Source organism: Pezoporus wallicus, unplaced genomic scaffold, assembly GCF_028554395.1.
Source record: "Pezoporus wallicus isolate ANWC-B61680 ecotype Strahan unplaced genomic scaffold, APGP_CSIRO_Pwel_v1 contig_3847, whole genome shotgun sequence".
NCBI lineage: Eukaryota > Metazoa > Chordata > Aves > Psittaciformes > Psittacidae > Pezoporus > Pezoporus wallicus.
Genome location: NW_026639842.1, coordinates 2,410,406 through 2,427,283, shown reverse-complemented (window position 1 = coordinate 2,427,283; position 16,878 = coordinate 2,410,406). Strand labels below are relative to the sequence as shown.

Genomic DNA, 16,878 nt, shown 5'->3' with positions numbered 1-16,878 from the left:
CTGATTTTGCTATCAGTATGCCCTTTGACCTTGACCCCTGGCTGGAAACTACTGTATTAGTAATCCAGGTCTCATGTTGTCTCTTCTCTGTACTTGTAATACATGTTCTGCATAGGCTTTATTACTAAGTACGTGCTACAGATTTCACAAACTGAGAATAAAGTCACACCCCAAAATACCAATCTGTCTGCTAGGTTTCTCATGGCAGCTAGTTACTCTTTGCATGGTCCCTGCACCTTCTTACTGACCCAGCACAGGAGCAGCACTAATATTAGAAAGCCTTAAACTCTCTGTTAATGTGGAATAGTTTTATTTAAAACCGCTAGTCTAGATCCCAATTGAATTTATTTGCCAAAATATGAGCCCTTGGTGTAGCACAGATGTCATTTTTGTGTGTGTGTGTGTGAAAGTGTAGATTCTTGCTTAGAAAGATTTATCTGATATTAATGACAGAGTTGCATTTAGATGGCATGAATCAGTACGTGCCATAAACTGCTTGAACACTCATTAAACCTGATGAATTAAATAACCCTCCTGGGCTGGAGAGAGATGTTGCTGTTATAGTTTATGATATATCATATATCACATCTGTTCTACCCATATTATTTTATGTGTAAAAGGGATAACACCAGCAGGAGTAATTCCTGCTTATTTTGGAAGAAGCAGATGCTCAGCAAGCAAGGCAGTGCAAAAAGCCTGGAAATTGGGAAATCTGCTGGAAATCTCTCAGATAGGCTTAGGAAGTGCTGGGAGACTTTTCTAAATAGAGAAAAAGTCTGAAGAATATTATTATGGAGTAGTTATATTGTGGGTTGGGGTTTTTCTTTTCACAGTAAACCGACTTGTATTCTGCTTTGAATTCCTTTTGTTTTGAGTGCTCTCCCTTTGGAATTGTTGCCATGTGGGCTACTTATCCACCGCTTGGGTCTCTTAGGTTAGGGTCTGGTACTTGATGATACTGATACGCGTTTCTCCTGTTCGAGGGAGCACTGGACTGGGGCCCAGATCTGCATTTCAGTGGCTCTCTAAACGGTTTAAGGCTTGGGCAAAGGTAAATCCTCCTAAAATTGCAGGCCAAACATTGCTTGCTCTGTGTTATCTACATAAGCTCATTTTATTTATTATTAACTGGTAGCACAATTCCTCCAGTTCTCAGGTTTACACTTTTGGCCAGTCATGTATGTGTTGGCTGGCTGCTGAGAGCAGCTCCAATCAGCCTGAGCCAGTTCCCAATGGAGTCGATGGGTTCTGAGCCAGGCCAGCTGCCCTTGGCTGTGAACTGTAAAATAAATATTTCTCTTAAACACGGAGCATCTTGAGTATTCCAAGAATGTCTCAAAAGCCAATCTAGGTTATGCCAGCTCTTCTTCATATGCAATGGGGAAAAATCCTTTCAGAACTGAGGCATGGGAAGTATGTAATGCTGAGATGTGTCATTGTCTAAACTTTGGGCAGGGTGGGATGTTAGGGAAGGTTTCCAGGGAACCAGAAAAACTTTCACAAACTTACTGGCTGACGTTCATGGCAAATGTCATTCCAGATATGGCAGAGAATTAAGCAGATCTGTAGCAAAGTAAAACTACATCAAAAAATAAAGATCATAACACTTGCATTTTAATGTTAAATGCCAAATATTCAGGTGCTGTAGAAGTCAGTGAGACTGGGGAATAGACTTACTATCCCCGGTACTATTTAAATGAATAATTTTCTGTGATTCTGGTTAAAAACAAGTGGCTAGCTGTATTTAAGTATATGTATTGTTTCTCCCTTTAGGAGGAACTAATCTTTAAGTTACTTACAGTGTGCTTTATAACTAAACTGTGGATAAGAATTCTCTCACCTGTCCAGTAACAAGACATGCTGTGATGAGAAGATAAGGTCTATTTTAAATCTAGTACATAGCTACACAAAGAAAAAAGCTACCTTTCAAAGAAGTTCACCTAGGACTACTAAAATCCTCACCCAGGCTACATAAAATTATGAAAATAAACAAATACTCAATACCTTTGACAGCCAAAGCTCTGCTGACCTAGAACCAAATACTGAAATATGAAATTGGTATTGCTCTATGCAAGACATTGTCCTCTACTGATTCTCCTCTTACATGTCTGTTTGCTCCTTTCTTAGCTCTCTTTCTCTCTGGGGCATCATTGGACTGCCTTGATCCCCAGGTCCAGTACTTGTTCAGTGCTGACAACTCTCTGAATTACTGGATTCCTTGGGGTTCAAGCACTCATGGGCAGCTACCGCAATGGATCCTGCTAAGTACCTACTGCAGACAGTGGAGCTCTGGTCGATGCAATCCATTGACCCTCAAAAGTATTTGAGCTCATTGTAAAGTACTGGACTACCTTTGGCCATCTGACTTGTCCTCTAGGCTCCATTGGTGAGACTGACATTGACTGTCACCCTATGCACCAGCCACCCTGGCAGACACCTTGACTTCCATGTCCTAAGCAGGAGCCGAATCATATGTTTCCTTTCCAGACTAAGATCCTGGCACATCTTTGTGAGTACTCCAGTTGGTTTTGATTCCATTTTTAATCTTTCCTTCCAATGTTTCCTCCTTTCTACATCCTCTCCTAATCATAGCAGGTGATTGATAATACTGTTCTGTCTGTCGCTCAGGCTTCCAACCTGGCCAGCATATTAGCTGGGATTTAGCTGAGCTGTGATTACTGAAATATCAGTGGTTCTTGATTTCTGACTTCTCTAACAGCCAGTCCTTCCCAGCAATACACACAAGTAAATCCCTCCTCCAGACACCCAGTGTTTTACACCTAGATCCTTTCAGGTTCCGTTCCATTGCCCTTAAGAAATCCAGTTCTACCCTTCTCCTACCCACTGGCTATCAAGGTTGTTGTGGAGACCTCATAGCAGCCTTCCAGTATCTATCTGAAGGAGGCCTATAAGGTTGCTGGGGAAGGACTCTTCATTAGGGACTGTAGTGATAAGACAAGGGGTAACGGGTTAAAACTTAAACAGGGGAAGTTTAGATTGGATATAAGGAAGAAATTCTTTACTGTAAGGGTGGTGAGGCACTGGAATGGGTTGCCCAAGGAAGCTGTGAATGCTCTGTCACTGGTGGTGTTCAAGGCCAGGTTGGACAGAGCCTGACATGTGTCACCTTGGTGTGAGGCATCCCCGCCTGTGGCAGGGGGGTTGGAACTAGATGATCTTAAGGCCCTTTCCAACCCTAACTATTCTATGATTCTATGATTCTATTGTCCAGACTGAGTTGCCTCTCATCTTTCTTTTTCCACACTGACAGCTTTTTCTCAAATACATCAAACATAAGCTTCTTGCCTCGGCTTTCAAGCTAAGCTTGGCCAGTTCCCTACCTTCTGCATCAGCTTTTGTTGCCTGTCAAGGCAGTTACTCCTTGCTGGGTGCCATCATTCCCTCATTAACTTTTCCAACAAGAGCCTGTGTGTATTCTTCTATCAGGCCCTCAGGCTTGGGAGAGACATCTTGCAAGTAGCTGCAAAAGTACATCATGACCTGTCTTCAAAGCTCTTATTTAAATTCTCCTTTGCCATAAAGCTTAAGAAAAAAAAACACTTTTGACATTACACAGACTAAAAGAGTGCATTATACTATGTAATATATTTGTTCATGATTTCCCATATTTCCTGTATAGTTTTTCTTACACTTTGAGTATAAATTCTTTGGGGTAAGAATCACATGCAGGAGTTTGTCATTAGAATAGAAATAGATATATCAAAAGGATAAATAAAGAGGGTAGTAAATCTCTTTCATTCAAGAGAAGGACACGCCTAAATTTCCTGTTGGTCGGACGCTGTGAACTTCATTAGGAGCCATGAGTGTTGACATGGTTCTCCTCATTCACTGCCATTATTTCTAGGGTGATAAGGCTTTGGGAGATGCGAGAGCACCTCATTTCAATCGGCGCTATAGAACACCGGCGGCTTCTTCCATGATGCATTTTTTTGAGAAGCCACTGGAGGGACACCTCCACTACAAAACTGAAGCCAGCTGCAACCTGCTCCAGCGCTTCTAGCCTTGTCCGTCCTAGCTGCCTCTCCGATGGAAGACTCCAAACATGGGTGTTATTTGCTGGTTATGAATTATTCCTGGTTTCAAATCAAATGCCTAGCACGGCCTAAAGTTATTAGTTCTATAGACATAGGAGGAAAAGAAAGAAAGGCTAAAAATGCTCACGTCACTTTGGACCAATGTTAAAGCTTAAAACTTCACAGGGAGATACCAGAGGGCCTGCTTCTGCAAAGTCCAACTTGTTGAGCATCCTGTGCTAAAGTGAGGCTGGCTCATGCAAAGGCCTCAAGACCAGGCTAGGAACAAATCTGCAGTCACTGGACGTTAGACAACCAAGTAATCTCTGATGGCCAAGCTGTTCCTCTTACTGCTGCAGTGATGGCCATGGCAAAGCTGAAATATCATACTGCAGTCACTGGGAGCTGCAGAATTTCCCTTTTCTATATCAAGTCTACTCCTGTTACTGAAAGCTGACTCTTGCAAACCACATTTTTTTTTTCCCTAAGCTAAATAAACTAATATTTATGGCTATCCACCACTTTTTGTGTAAAAATAATAGTCACCAAGAAAGTGCCAATCTGGAGAAGACATGCCAAATGTGTCTAAAACATATCTCTGCAAATACAATTCTATTTTTGTCTGAAACAGAAGGCAGGAAACATTTATGTTCCTGAGTATCTAAATTTATCTTGAAAAGAATATTTATTAAAGTCACCATAGAAACAGAAATTTAGAAGTATTAGACTTATTCCAGTTGTTGCAAATTACGATTTCCTCCACAGCATGATCTGTTATATAGCAAATAATGAACAGCTCAATATGTTATAATTTTATTCTAGAGATTTTTGCTCTTTGATGGAAAAAATCCCCAACTTTAGTGGCATGTAAAACTGCCCTTTCACATCCCCTTTTACTGAACAAAAAGAGAAAAGAACATGGAATATTTACCTGGAAGTAAAGATGCAAGGAAAAAGTTTGAACTTGCAGTCTATAATTTAGGGCAGTATCCAGGAGTGTTTGTCAGATCTAAAAACGCTTTTTTATTTGCTGATTAATAAGCAAGCTCCATGGCTAACTGTACACAGTTAATGAAGAGTCTGCTCTGCCAGGTGGTCCACTGGTCTCCCTAAATCCCGTCAACAGTTGTCACAGCTACTGCTTATAAAGCCATTTTAAAAATGAACCTATCATGATTTTGCAGGAAACCATGTTTGTGCTGTGACTTCTTTAACCACAGCATTCCCTGGTTGATGCTTGGTACTTGCTTGTTCCCTCTGGTTTACAAAGGGGAGTACACATGCCATGTTCCTGCTGGATTGCCTTGCATTGACCTCTGCTGTGTGGATGTGTTTAACATGGGAACTATTTTGGTTAGCAAACGTTTTATAAACAAGCATCCTACGAATGTCAAACTTTGAAGTAACTGTTTTCATGTGCTAAAAACCAACATTTACCATGAAAAGTATTTTGTAAAGTATTAAGCAGTCTATGCTCTTCTCCTTACTTGGTGCAGCATTTCATTCTAGCTATTTAGTACAGTAGCTACTCCAGATTAACAATAACAGTTTCATCGTTTACAATATGGTTGATATAAATGCTGTAAGTCCCATTGTCCTATTGTGGAAGCTTCATCTTTTCTTATTGGATGTATTTTCTGAAAGCAACAATGTAATCCTGTATGCACAGGTTATATTTATCACAGCTGGTTTAGGCAGAGACAGAATTAATTAGGAAGTGTCTCAAATGTCAGATCATTAAATGAAATTGTAAAAAAGTAAATTGTAGTCTTTGGGGAGAAGATATCTCACAAAATGACCCTTGAAACAAACTAAAATCACTATAAAACATTCATTTTTTTCAATTGCTTATAGGGACAATATATATGCTTCCGCATAAACACTAAAGATTTCCGATTTGATGTGAAGGTCAGCATAGAAGTTGTGATGAAGAATTTCTTTTAGTCTCTGAAGAATGACTAAACACTGAACAAATACTTAATTTGCATTTTACATTACTCTTGAATAGACTTCTCTTCTTCAAAAAGTCCCCCTAGAGTTTATTTCACTTCTTTTCTTGTCAAACATTTACAGGATTAAAATGAAAAAAAACAAGATATACATAGCAAACAGTTAACATTTAATAAATTCTTCCCTTTCACCTATATTAATACCAAAAGGTACTGTAGTAGTAAAATAAGTGAAAATGCAGCATATTTCTCTTTCCATCCTAAAGTAACAGCTTCCCTAGCCTGACATCAACATTCAGACTCAGTCATAGAAGTGCATTTTAATCAGAGAGACTCTTGCAATATAGTTTTAAAATCATGACTGTGACGTCTGTTATTTTATATTTGATTCTGGGGACTGGCAGGAGATTTCTGTATCAGAATGCTAACTCTTGCCTGCATTAGAAAAGGTAACAAATTAAGTCAGAAAACAGAGTGTGGGGGATAGGATATTATTTTTCTCCCCATCCTTTTCGTCCCTAAATGAATCTGTTTAGACTGAACCAGTTTTAGCTGCGGTGTCAAGGCAACACCTTATGAAAAGGGATGCTTTGAAGAAGCTCCCACCCATTTGCTGGGGTATTTTGTAAGCCCTTTTGGGTATATATGGACCCTTGTTGGTTAGTGACTTTGCAGTACTGACAAGATGCAGAATGTGCCAGCGTACACGTGCAAACACAGGAGGATAAACAAGCCCTTCTTGCTGCAAGAGCTAGTGTTAGTGAGCTGCAGTGAGGAGGAAAGCTGCATTAAAAACAAGTACACTCTTTCCTCCCACTGCTCCTAGTGCACAAAGAATGTATCAGATCCAGAGGCAAAGGACGTGAGTGGATAGTAGCAGATGCAGTTAGCATTGAGGGTTGAGGTTGTATTATATGAGTATTAACCATAGCTTCTAAAGAGCAGTGGTCCCAAGTGCACCAGAATTTATTTAAGAGGCTTGTTTCTTTTTAAGATCCCTCCAAATCTGCAGTTTTTCTGTGGGCACCCAGTTGCCTGGCCTCATTGTGTTAAGATCTGTGGTTCTTCCCACATCAATAACTAGTAAGAGGTGCTTGGGGTTGGCCACCCTTTCAGAGACCCAGCTCAGTGATTTCACTTCAGCTGTAGGGTTGTAGAGATGGTCTCTGCCCCCTCTTCTATGCAGAACAGGTTGGAGAACCTGTTTCTGAAATTAGTGAGTGTTTGGAAAGCCTCCAATATTTTTTCCATATAAAACATTTTTGACAGCACCGTCTGTGGTCCCTCCCACAGTCCCAGTAGACTATGGAAGAAGGGAGTTTTCAGGAGGCAAGTGAACATAGATTCCTGTGCTGCTGTCTCTGTCTCCTTTGCACAATGCACTAGAGGGAGGTCAAGACTCTATCTCATCTGCTTTCCAGTCCTAAATTCACTGGGAGGAAATTGTGGCTTGGAGTGCAAATGTGCCTCTGCACTTAGTACATCACTGCTTGAAACTGTACTGGAGAAGGGAAGAGACAAAAGCACCCAGTGTATTGTAGCTGGCTCTAAACTGGTGCTCAGGTTCCAGAACTTGTAGATAGGAAGTTGGATAGCTTTGAAATTCAGGTTTCAGTGCTGCCCTTGTGACTTATCTTTGTTAGTCTGTGTCAGCACATATTGGTAACCACAGGCATATGTGTGGTAGCTTCACCTACAGTATAAGATGAAACTCGCTATGTTCATAACTTTGTGTAACGGAGAAAGTGCTTCCACCTAGAACTTGGCAATTCTCCACTACACCATCAGACTTAGAGCGCTTAGTGGGACTGGCGGTATATGCCAGTAAAAATGTCTGTGTGCTTAAAGGAATCCAAAAGGGACTGACCATCAGTCTCTAATCTTCTACCAATCTTGTTGAATTACTTTCATTCAATCTTCTTTTCTGTTCTCACCTGATATCACACTTATCCCTTCATGAACGTTCCTCCTATTGAAAGTGCAAGCCTTAGTCATCTGTTAAGAGGGTACAGTGAATGTTACATGAGTGTATTCTTGGATTTTTTTTCTTTGTGAACTGTTAAAATTGTTTCTTGAGGACATGAATGCCTTTTCTGGCTGCCTCCACTCCTCCATCTTAATCTTTGATGCTAAGGACATTTGAGAAGTACAGGTCATGCTGCACTGGAGCACAGGATGTAGGAAGCTTACTGCATAAATCACAGACATTCTGTTCTATTCATAAAAAAGAAATAATTAGGGATTTTGTTTTCTCTTGAGTAACAGGCTAACACTGGGCATTTTTTTTTTAAAAAGAGGCGGTTTGGGGTTTTTGTTTGTTTGTGGTTTGTTTGTTTTCTTTTTTTTGAGACAGCAGTAATAAAAATAATTTTGTTTTTTGCTTTTTGTTTCATATTATACAAAGGTTAGCCTGAAAGTGATATCAATTATATTTGTATAAGAACAGTTTTCCTCACTGTTTTTAGTCCTGTGTGTTGCACTGATTAAGGGAAATTGATCTTTTTTTGCCATATAAAAATGGGAACACAAACATGAACTCCGTGATTGTATAAGATGTGCTCAAGGGCCATAACTCCAGCCTAGAGGAACACTTTGTGCCTTAGTCAGACCATGCAGGCAAGTCTATCAAATGTACAACGTGTCATATACAGATTTCTGTCTAGTGGACTTTTCTGTTCCAGACTCCACATTTATCATTGTCACCCTGACAGGAGCTCTGCCCTGTTATCCTGACTTGTATGTCATTTATCAGTGTTAAGTACAACAAAAGAGTATCTCTTTAAACCCCCTTTACCCTTTCACATGCTTCTACCCTTGAATAATGATATCTGTCTCTGCAGCCACAAATATTCCATTTCATCCTTACCTTTGTACTATGTTAGATGCTCAATAAGTGATTAAAATGGCATCCGTGCACTTTAAAATGAAAATTATTATGTTATTGTTGCAGTTATGTGTAAGAGAAAAGATAAAAGCATTGGGTGCTTTTGCCCCCTTTTTAGGCATGTCAAGCCAAAAGAATTTTGTAATAAAAAAGAATAATCCACAAAGTCAAAACACGACAATGACAACTCAGCCCAATCACACAGTCCCAAGCTCAAATCTGAATTTTCAGCCATGGGTATAAACCACTGTCTCCAAAATTCTGACATAAACGCAGGAAGTAAAATAGCATTAATGATCTCTGAACATACTTTCACATATGACTACTGCATTTATTTTACTCAAGAACAAAGGGGAAGGTGGGGGAAATGGGCCACAGGAACTTAGAAAGGTTACACAAAAAGTGAAAACAGTTGCTGGAAAAGACGTTTCCAAGCAGCATTTCAGAAAGCACTTGCTGATGACACTGGCAGGGGAGCAGGGCATCATCCCTTTAAAGTTCAAGAATATCATCTTGTGCAATTACAACACTCCTTTGAAACCCGGACATGCAGCTGTGTTTGTGACTCAATCACCAATAAAGTTGCTGTCCATGGGGCAGGCAATCAGTATAATTACATTGGGTTTCTAGATTACAGAAAAGAAACCATCCGAAAGCTTGCCATGAAAGCCAACACCTGCTCTTTCAATCCAGGAGTTATTGCTGCCAATTTGAAGAATGGAAATTGCAGAACATCACAAAGCAATTGGAGAAGTGGATAGCCCTGAATATAGTAGAGCAACTTTACAGTAGGACTCTGGCTGGCAGCATTACAACACCTCCATTGCTAATTGTATTTTACAAGCAACATCCCAGTATTGACCCCATGTTGAATGTTTGGCATCTCGGGTCTACTGCTGGAAAAAGGTACTCTCCTCAGTTTGTGAAAGCTGCCAAGTTGCTCCATTGGAATGGACATTTCAAGCCATGGGGAAGACCAGCTTCATATGCTGAAGTCTGGGAGAAGTGGTATGCTCCTGACCCTACAGGCAAGTTCGGCCTAATCCGCAGACATTCAGAAGCCTATGAAGCAAAGTAGAGTTCATTTTGATAACTGATGGCATTTTCTCAGGAAACTCTTGTGGAGGTCCATACTGCTCCTGACGTGCAAATCAGTTGTCTGACCTGGGTCTAGGGGCGAAAGGCTAATTGAGCCATCTAGTAGCTGGTTCCCTCCGAAGTTTCCCTCAGGATAGCTGGCACTTGGCCGTGGGGCAGTTTTACCTGGTAAAGCGAATGATTTGAGGTCTTGGGGCAGTTTTTCCACAGCTGAAATGATGGAAGGGGTGAGATGGTCTTAGAATTCTCGGAGTTTATGAACCATTTCGTCCACTGTTAATGGTACTATGTCATTCCAGGTTACTGTTGCCAGTGAAAGGGCATATGATGACGGTGCATTCCATGTAAATTTCAGCCACATGGGTTGTGTACATTCGACTTCGTCTGGATCTATGGGTGTATCCCCATTATTCGGCTTGATGTGATAGATCATCTCTACGATGGCTGATTCCCTCAGAGACTGGATGCCTTTCTCTATAGTATTCCACTTGGCCGAACAACTCATAACATCGTCCTTGTATGGAAACCTTTCTTTCACAGCTGCCAAGAGCTGCCTCCAAAGACTGAGGGACTGTTTCTCTCTTGCAATTGCTTTGTCAATTCCCCCTTCTCTAGCAAGTGATCCCAGCTGCTTGGTTTCTGTACTTTCTAGTGTGTGACCATCGGCCCTGTTGTCCCAACATAGGAGCAATCAGGTGATGATGTGCTCCCCTGATTGACTGGTAAAATCTTTTCACATTTTCTATAATTTGGTTGAGGTCCAAGGTCGAGAAGTCAACTCTTCTTCTTCTTCTTCTTCTTCTTCTTCATCATGTGATGATCAGATGCTGTCCTCGGTAGAAAGTGTATTGCCATTGTTTTTTCATCTTGTCCCTTTGTCTTTCTTGTCTTTTTTTTTTGCTTTTCCCCTTTCATACAGGAGCAACCAATACTGGTACGAATTGGTCCTCTGGTTTAGCTGCAGTATCTGTTGTTGGGGTTTGGGTAGCTGCTGTACTTGTCGCTGGGGATTGAGTAGCTGCTGTACTTGTTGCTGGGGCTGGTGTAGCTGCTGTACTTGGAGCTGGGGTAGCTGCGCTGCCGTCAGATCTAGGGACATTTTTTTTCCTTTTGAACGTGCTGGATAGTGTTGAACAGGGCTCTGTAAGCACAGGCCAAGCCCCAGCACGTTGCCATGATTTGTCCCTCTCTGGTATGACCAGAATGACAACACACCACATTTAAGTGTTTTACTAATTCGTCTGGATTTTGCACTTGTTCAGTGGTGAAATTCCAAAGCACTGGAGGGGCCCACTGGTCTAGATGCTTGCCCATACTATTCCACATACCCTGTCACTCATGACTGTCCAGCCTCCGGGAAAATCTCCTGGTCTTCCTATATTGTCATCTAACCCTAGACAAGGCCCAAACCCGACTCTGGTCAGCTCTTGATATCAGATGAAATAGTTGTGGGTAAAACACACTCTATATGCATGCCAACATGGTGATCCCCATCACAATCAGCAGGCAGGTCTCAAGGGTACCTAAAGGCCATTCAAAACCTTCAGAACTCTCAAATGATGCTGTAAACGGTCTGGTGCTGGGGCTGGAAATGTAAGGGAATGTCTCCTTCATGGGTTGACCACCTGAGGAAGAGAAAAAAGGTGTGTAATTGTTAAAAACTTCTATTATATACCTCCAAAAGTATAGAGGTGATGACCACACTGGGAACATAAGCCAGATCAGTTTCATGATCAATGATTCTATTGCATTACAAGTCATTACCATAAAGTACAATGAAACAAGAACCTTAGCCCAAGGCCCTCAGCCGGTAAACACTAACACAGCAAATACTGGCTGTAAGTAAGGTACGACAAGCTGAAACTGCGAGATCAAGGGCAACAACTTTGAGAGCCCATAAATCAGCATTGTGACGAGTGACTATTAATCTGAAACAATGAATGCTTATCATAAACATGATTAGACACACTCTGGTCAGATCTGTCATTATCTCAACCCTTTGTGCCCCACGTTGGGCACCAAAAAGAACTGTTGTGGTTTAAGCCCAGCGGTAAATCAGACCACTTAGTCTCTGTCTCCCTCCCCCTTCCCTCCCCAGCTCCCAGAGGGATGGGGAGGAGAATCGAAAGAATGTAACTCCCACAGGTTGAGATAAGAACAGTCCAGTTACTAAGGTATAACACAAACCACTGCTGCTACCACCACGATAAGGGAAATAACCAGGGAAGAGAATACAACTGCTCACCACCCATCGACTGATACCCAGCCCAACCGAGCAGTGATCTAACCCTTCTGGGTAACTGCCCCCAGTTCTACATCCTGGGCTTGATGTGCTGCGGTTATGGAATACCTCTTGGGTCAGTTTGGGTCAGGTGTCCTGTCTCTGCTTCCTCCCGGCTTCCCCTCCTCCCTGGCAGAGCATGAGACTCACAAAGTCCTTGGTCAGAGTAAACATGACTTAGCAACAACTAAAAATATCGGTGTTATCAGTGCTGTTCCCCGGATGAAAGTCAAAACCACAGCACTGCACCAGCTACTAAGAAGGAGAAAAATGACTGCTACTGCTGAACCCAGGACACCATGTTTGCCGCCATGTTTTATAACAACAGACCATCTTTATACAAAGTTGGTAACATGCTGGAAATCATAAGCTTCACAGAATTTATGTATAGCTATTTCCTTGCAAGACATTTTATAGGGATGTGTTAGCAACTCTCTATAGTAGGTAAGGTCCAGGCTCAGGTTATTAATTACAGCTTGGAGTTTCAACCTATATTCAATAAAATCCCCAAACCAATTGCCCGTTTAAAACTTTGCTTCTTATTCTCTCATGTATACGTACACACAAGTCATCACTTCTCACATCTCTCCTTTTATACCTCCCACTCTGTTTTCCAGACCTATTTCCCCATTCTCTTTCTGAAAGACAAAAAGCACCTTGTCCTTCATGTTTTGCCCAGACTTCTCATGCTCCTGCTCTCCTGAGCACTGCACTGGTCATACCTGGTCCCTGGCACTCCTCACCACTGTGCTGTATCGTTTCAAGCATCACTTAGAGGATGTTGAGACCTGCAGATGTAGGCACAGCAGTCAAGGAGTATCTGCAGGGGGAGAAAGTACTGCATGGCATAGCTACTGCAAAAGGACTGCATGCAAAAGGATGAAAGGATCCATCTTGCTACTCCAGATCTGGGTCCTGAGAAAGCTGACAAGACTGTTTGTGTAATATCTGCAAAGCCTCTCTGACAGAGACGAGTAAGTGGCTGAACCACTTAATGCTGAAGGGATCCTCCAGAAAGGATTATTGGATGAAAACCAGCTCACCAGCTACTGAAGCTGGTACAGCAGGAATACAAGTAGAAATGAAACGGGTCATTTGGAAAGCAGGGTGTCTCCAGAACTTGATTTCCAGTTCTGGCACGTGAAAAGTTCTTGGGGAGTCTAGGTGCTGGAGGTTGGTTGCCATCCCTCAGTAAATTTGCCTTTTGTATTTGTTTCCTTGTGACCATTTGCTTTCAGTGTGGTAATTAACAGCTTGGCTATATATCTTGCTAATTGCCTCCTTTCTTGTTTTGCAATTGAGTTTACTTGATCCCATGTGTACGCTGGTTTTAAATACACTTAGCTGAAAATTGGTAGATTTTTACTGAGTAGAAGAATAAGGTTCTGGACCACGTTTTCAGTAGAGGGAACAACACCCCTACTAGGTTTACAAACAGGTCCATATAATGGTATTTGCAGCACTTGTATGCTGGCATGCCAGGGTCTGGGGAGTTTGAGACTTCCCTGAAGGCAGGACACTGTCTGCTTCTTGTTTATGAGTTGCTATCACAAAGTAGAGATCTAGGAATAAGTCTCTCACGGAAGCTGCCACCTGGCAGAATCAATTTTTCAACTGGCAAGCATGTCCCAACTTCTGACTTCTCCAGGAGCATCTCTGGAAGGCAGCTAGGCAGTCTCAACACCCTTTCTCTGGCTGCTCTGCAAAGCTACCACCAAAAGATCCATTCCTGTGTGAGCATCAAAGGGTACACAAAGCTTCAGATGAAATCCTACTCTAACAAAGCCTTATTCAAAGACACTATGGCAGCAGTTTTCCCAAACTGGGTTGCACTGACCTAACATCCACTTCCCAGTAGAAGAAGGACCTACTCCTTTCCTTTTTGCCCATCTTTGCTCCCTGCTACACACTCTTGTCATTAACATGTGGCAGGTCTGGATCTCTCTGGATCTCCCTGCAAATGGATGCAGCTCATTAACTCAGAAAGAAAACCCAACATTTTTTTTTCCCTTGGTGTCCTGGGTTCAGCAGTAGCAGTCATGTTTCTCCTTCTTGGTAGCTGGTGCAGTGCAGTGTTTTGACTTTCGGCCTGGGAACAGAACTGATAGCGATGTTTTGGTTTGGCCAAGGACTTTGTGAGCCTCATGCTCTGCCAGGAGGAAGGGAAGCCAGGAGGAAGCAGAGACAGGACACCTGACCCAAACTGACCAAAGAGCTATTCCATACCACAGCACATCATGCCCAGGATGTAGAACTGGGAGTTAGCTGGAAGGGCTGGGAGACTGCAGGGTTGGAGGAGGTATCGGTCGGTGCTTGGTTGGGCTGAGGGGGGCGAGTTATCGGTCGGCTGGTGCTGAGGTGTTGTATTCTCTTCCCTTGTTATTTCCTTTATCATTATTATCATTGGTGGTAGCAGTAGTGATTTGTGTTATACCTTAGTTACTAAACTGTTCTTATCTCAACCTGTGGGAGTTGCATTCTTTTCGATTCTCCTCTCTGTCCCTCCGGGAGCAGGGGGAGGGCAAGAAAGGGGGGGAAGTGAGTGAACGAATTGCCTGACTGGGTTTAAACTGCGACACTTGGTTACCAAACATTACAGTAGACTGAACTGACAGGCAGCAGAAGACCATGAAAAGGGTCTGAGGAAACTAGAGATGGTGCACAGGAAACAGTGGGAGCATGTGGCTGCATGTGGGGAAAGGGCACAAGAATCATGTCTCCATTTTGAAGTCAGTACTACACCATTAGATCAGCCCACCAGATCATAACACTTAGGCTGATACATCCTAGGGTCTCATGATATAACTGAAGACAGCCTTCTTCCAAGTGCTCCAGGCTGGTGGCTCACAGCTGCCTTACAATCAACTCATGACCTTTCAGTCATTTCCCAATGATGAGCTCCCACATTACAGGAAGTGTTTCAGGTTTTAGTTCCCGATGTATTAGTTAGTATTTTGCACCTTGAATGAATTTCACCCCATTTCCGTTATTTCAGCCCAAAGTGCCTTCAATTCCTTCTGTACAACATACCAGTTCTTTTCTGCTTGGGAAAACCTCCCAGCTTTGTGCCATCAACACACTTCATCAACATGCTCCTGACATTTGTGCCGATTTAGCATTTGTATTTAGGCTACATTTTCAACAAACCACATGCTAATTCATATACCCTGACAGAGGATGACTTAACCCCACATCATCACTTAGTACAGTAAGTACAGCATTTGATTCTACACACCCTCCTGGCAAGACTGTTATAACTCCCACAGAAATCAAAAGGGGTCTTTGCACTGATGTTAGTGAGCCAGGTCACCATGCTGAACAGTTGAAGTTTAAGATCAGTAAGCATAAGTTGTGAAGAAAATGGTTTGAATATGCCAGTGGGTTTTTAGGGTAAATTTTGTAGCTTTCTATTGATCATTACAATGGGAAAAAAACACCCTGTGTTTAAACAAAATTACAGTGAATTGCTCAAAGGCAAAACAAAATTCTCTGCTCAGCTGTTTGGCTCACATTCATCTCCCTTTACTCCTATAGAAGTGACATTTTAATTAACTGTGTCAGGTGGATGTGTAATGTCTCTGCTGAAAAGCCTGTATCTGCTCAGCTGTGTGTCATCGTTTCTATACCACTAACATCTACAAGAGGTCACGCCTTCATGGTAGGAAGATCCAAATTCTGAACAAATACTTTGTAATACATAATCTGTCTAAGCTTTTCTTCTCCTGGCACAAATGTATGGAAAGTAGTGATTTCCTTGGATTATTTAAATATACATTTTTTTTTCTATGTGCAAGCTAAAAATTTCTATAGTAGGATCAAAAATCAGTCAGTAATAAACAGTTTTGCATGGGAATGGCTGACTAAATGGTAGTGATTTTGTTCCTCAAGTGAGTGCTTTTAGCTATGAATACTTAAGTGTGCAAATGTAAACTGCTGCTTTTACAAATATATGTGCAGCTCTGAGGTTCACTTTCTGTGAATGTTAATGGACACAGAATTCAATCACATCAATATTCAAAGGAAGTGAACACAAAAGCAGCACAAGTGTGGTTGAAGTAAAAATGTAATCCTGAATCACGGCTTCTCCCCGCCCCACAAGTGTGAGCATCTTAAACTTTGAGAGTTTTACAGTATTGACCTGACTCTGCATTTTTCAGGTAAATATAATGCAATACAAGCCATGAGACTCCACAGAGTCTTAGGAGGAATGTGTTGATTGTGTCACAAAGTCTGATTTGGATCTGAAGTTTTCCTAGTCACCTGTCAGCTTAGGCCTAGATAGGATTGCTGTAGTGTGGGAAATACTTCTGCTGGCATGACAGGAGATGGTCAAAGAAAAGGATCACAAGCTTTCTGAAACTCCCTTGTCAAACCAGGAATGAGGGTGAGCAAGGAGGGATATAATGTGTGAAATTCTCTGAAAGGTGAGGGATGAAGGTGAGCAATTTATATATATATTTTTTTTCAAATAACAGTGTTGGGGTTTAAATTGCAACTGTGTGATTTTAACATCAGTGAGCGGGAGGGAGAAACAAAGGAGGAATGGAAATCTATGTATACACTTATATATGTACTTGAACATACATTCTTAATCTGTCACCTTAAGATGTGCCCACTTAGCTGCAGCTGCGA

The 16,878-nt window shown here is 41.8% G+C and overlaps 1 pseudogene; it reads left to right on the top strand.

The window, feature by feature from the left end:
- Window positions 1-9,185: 9,185 nt before the first annotated feature.
- Window positions 9,186-9,978, top strand: LOC130603032 (glycosyltransferase 8 domain-containing protein 1-like; annotated as a pseudogene).
- Window positions 9,979-16,878: the final 6,900 nt, after the last annotated feature.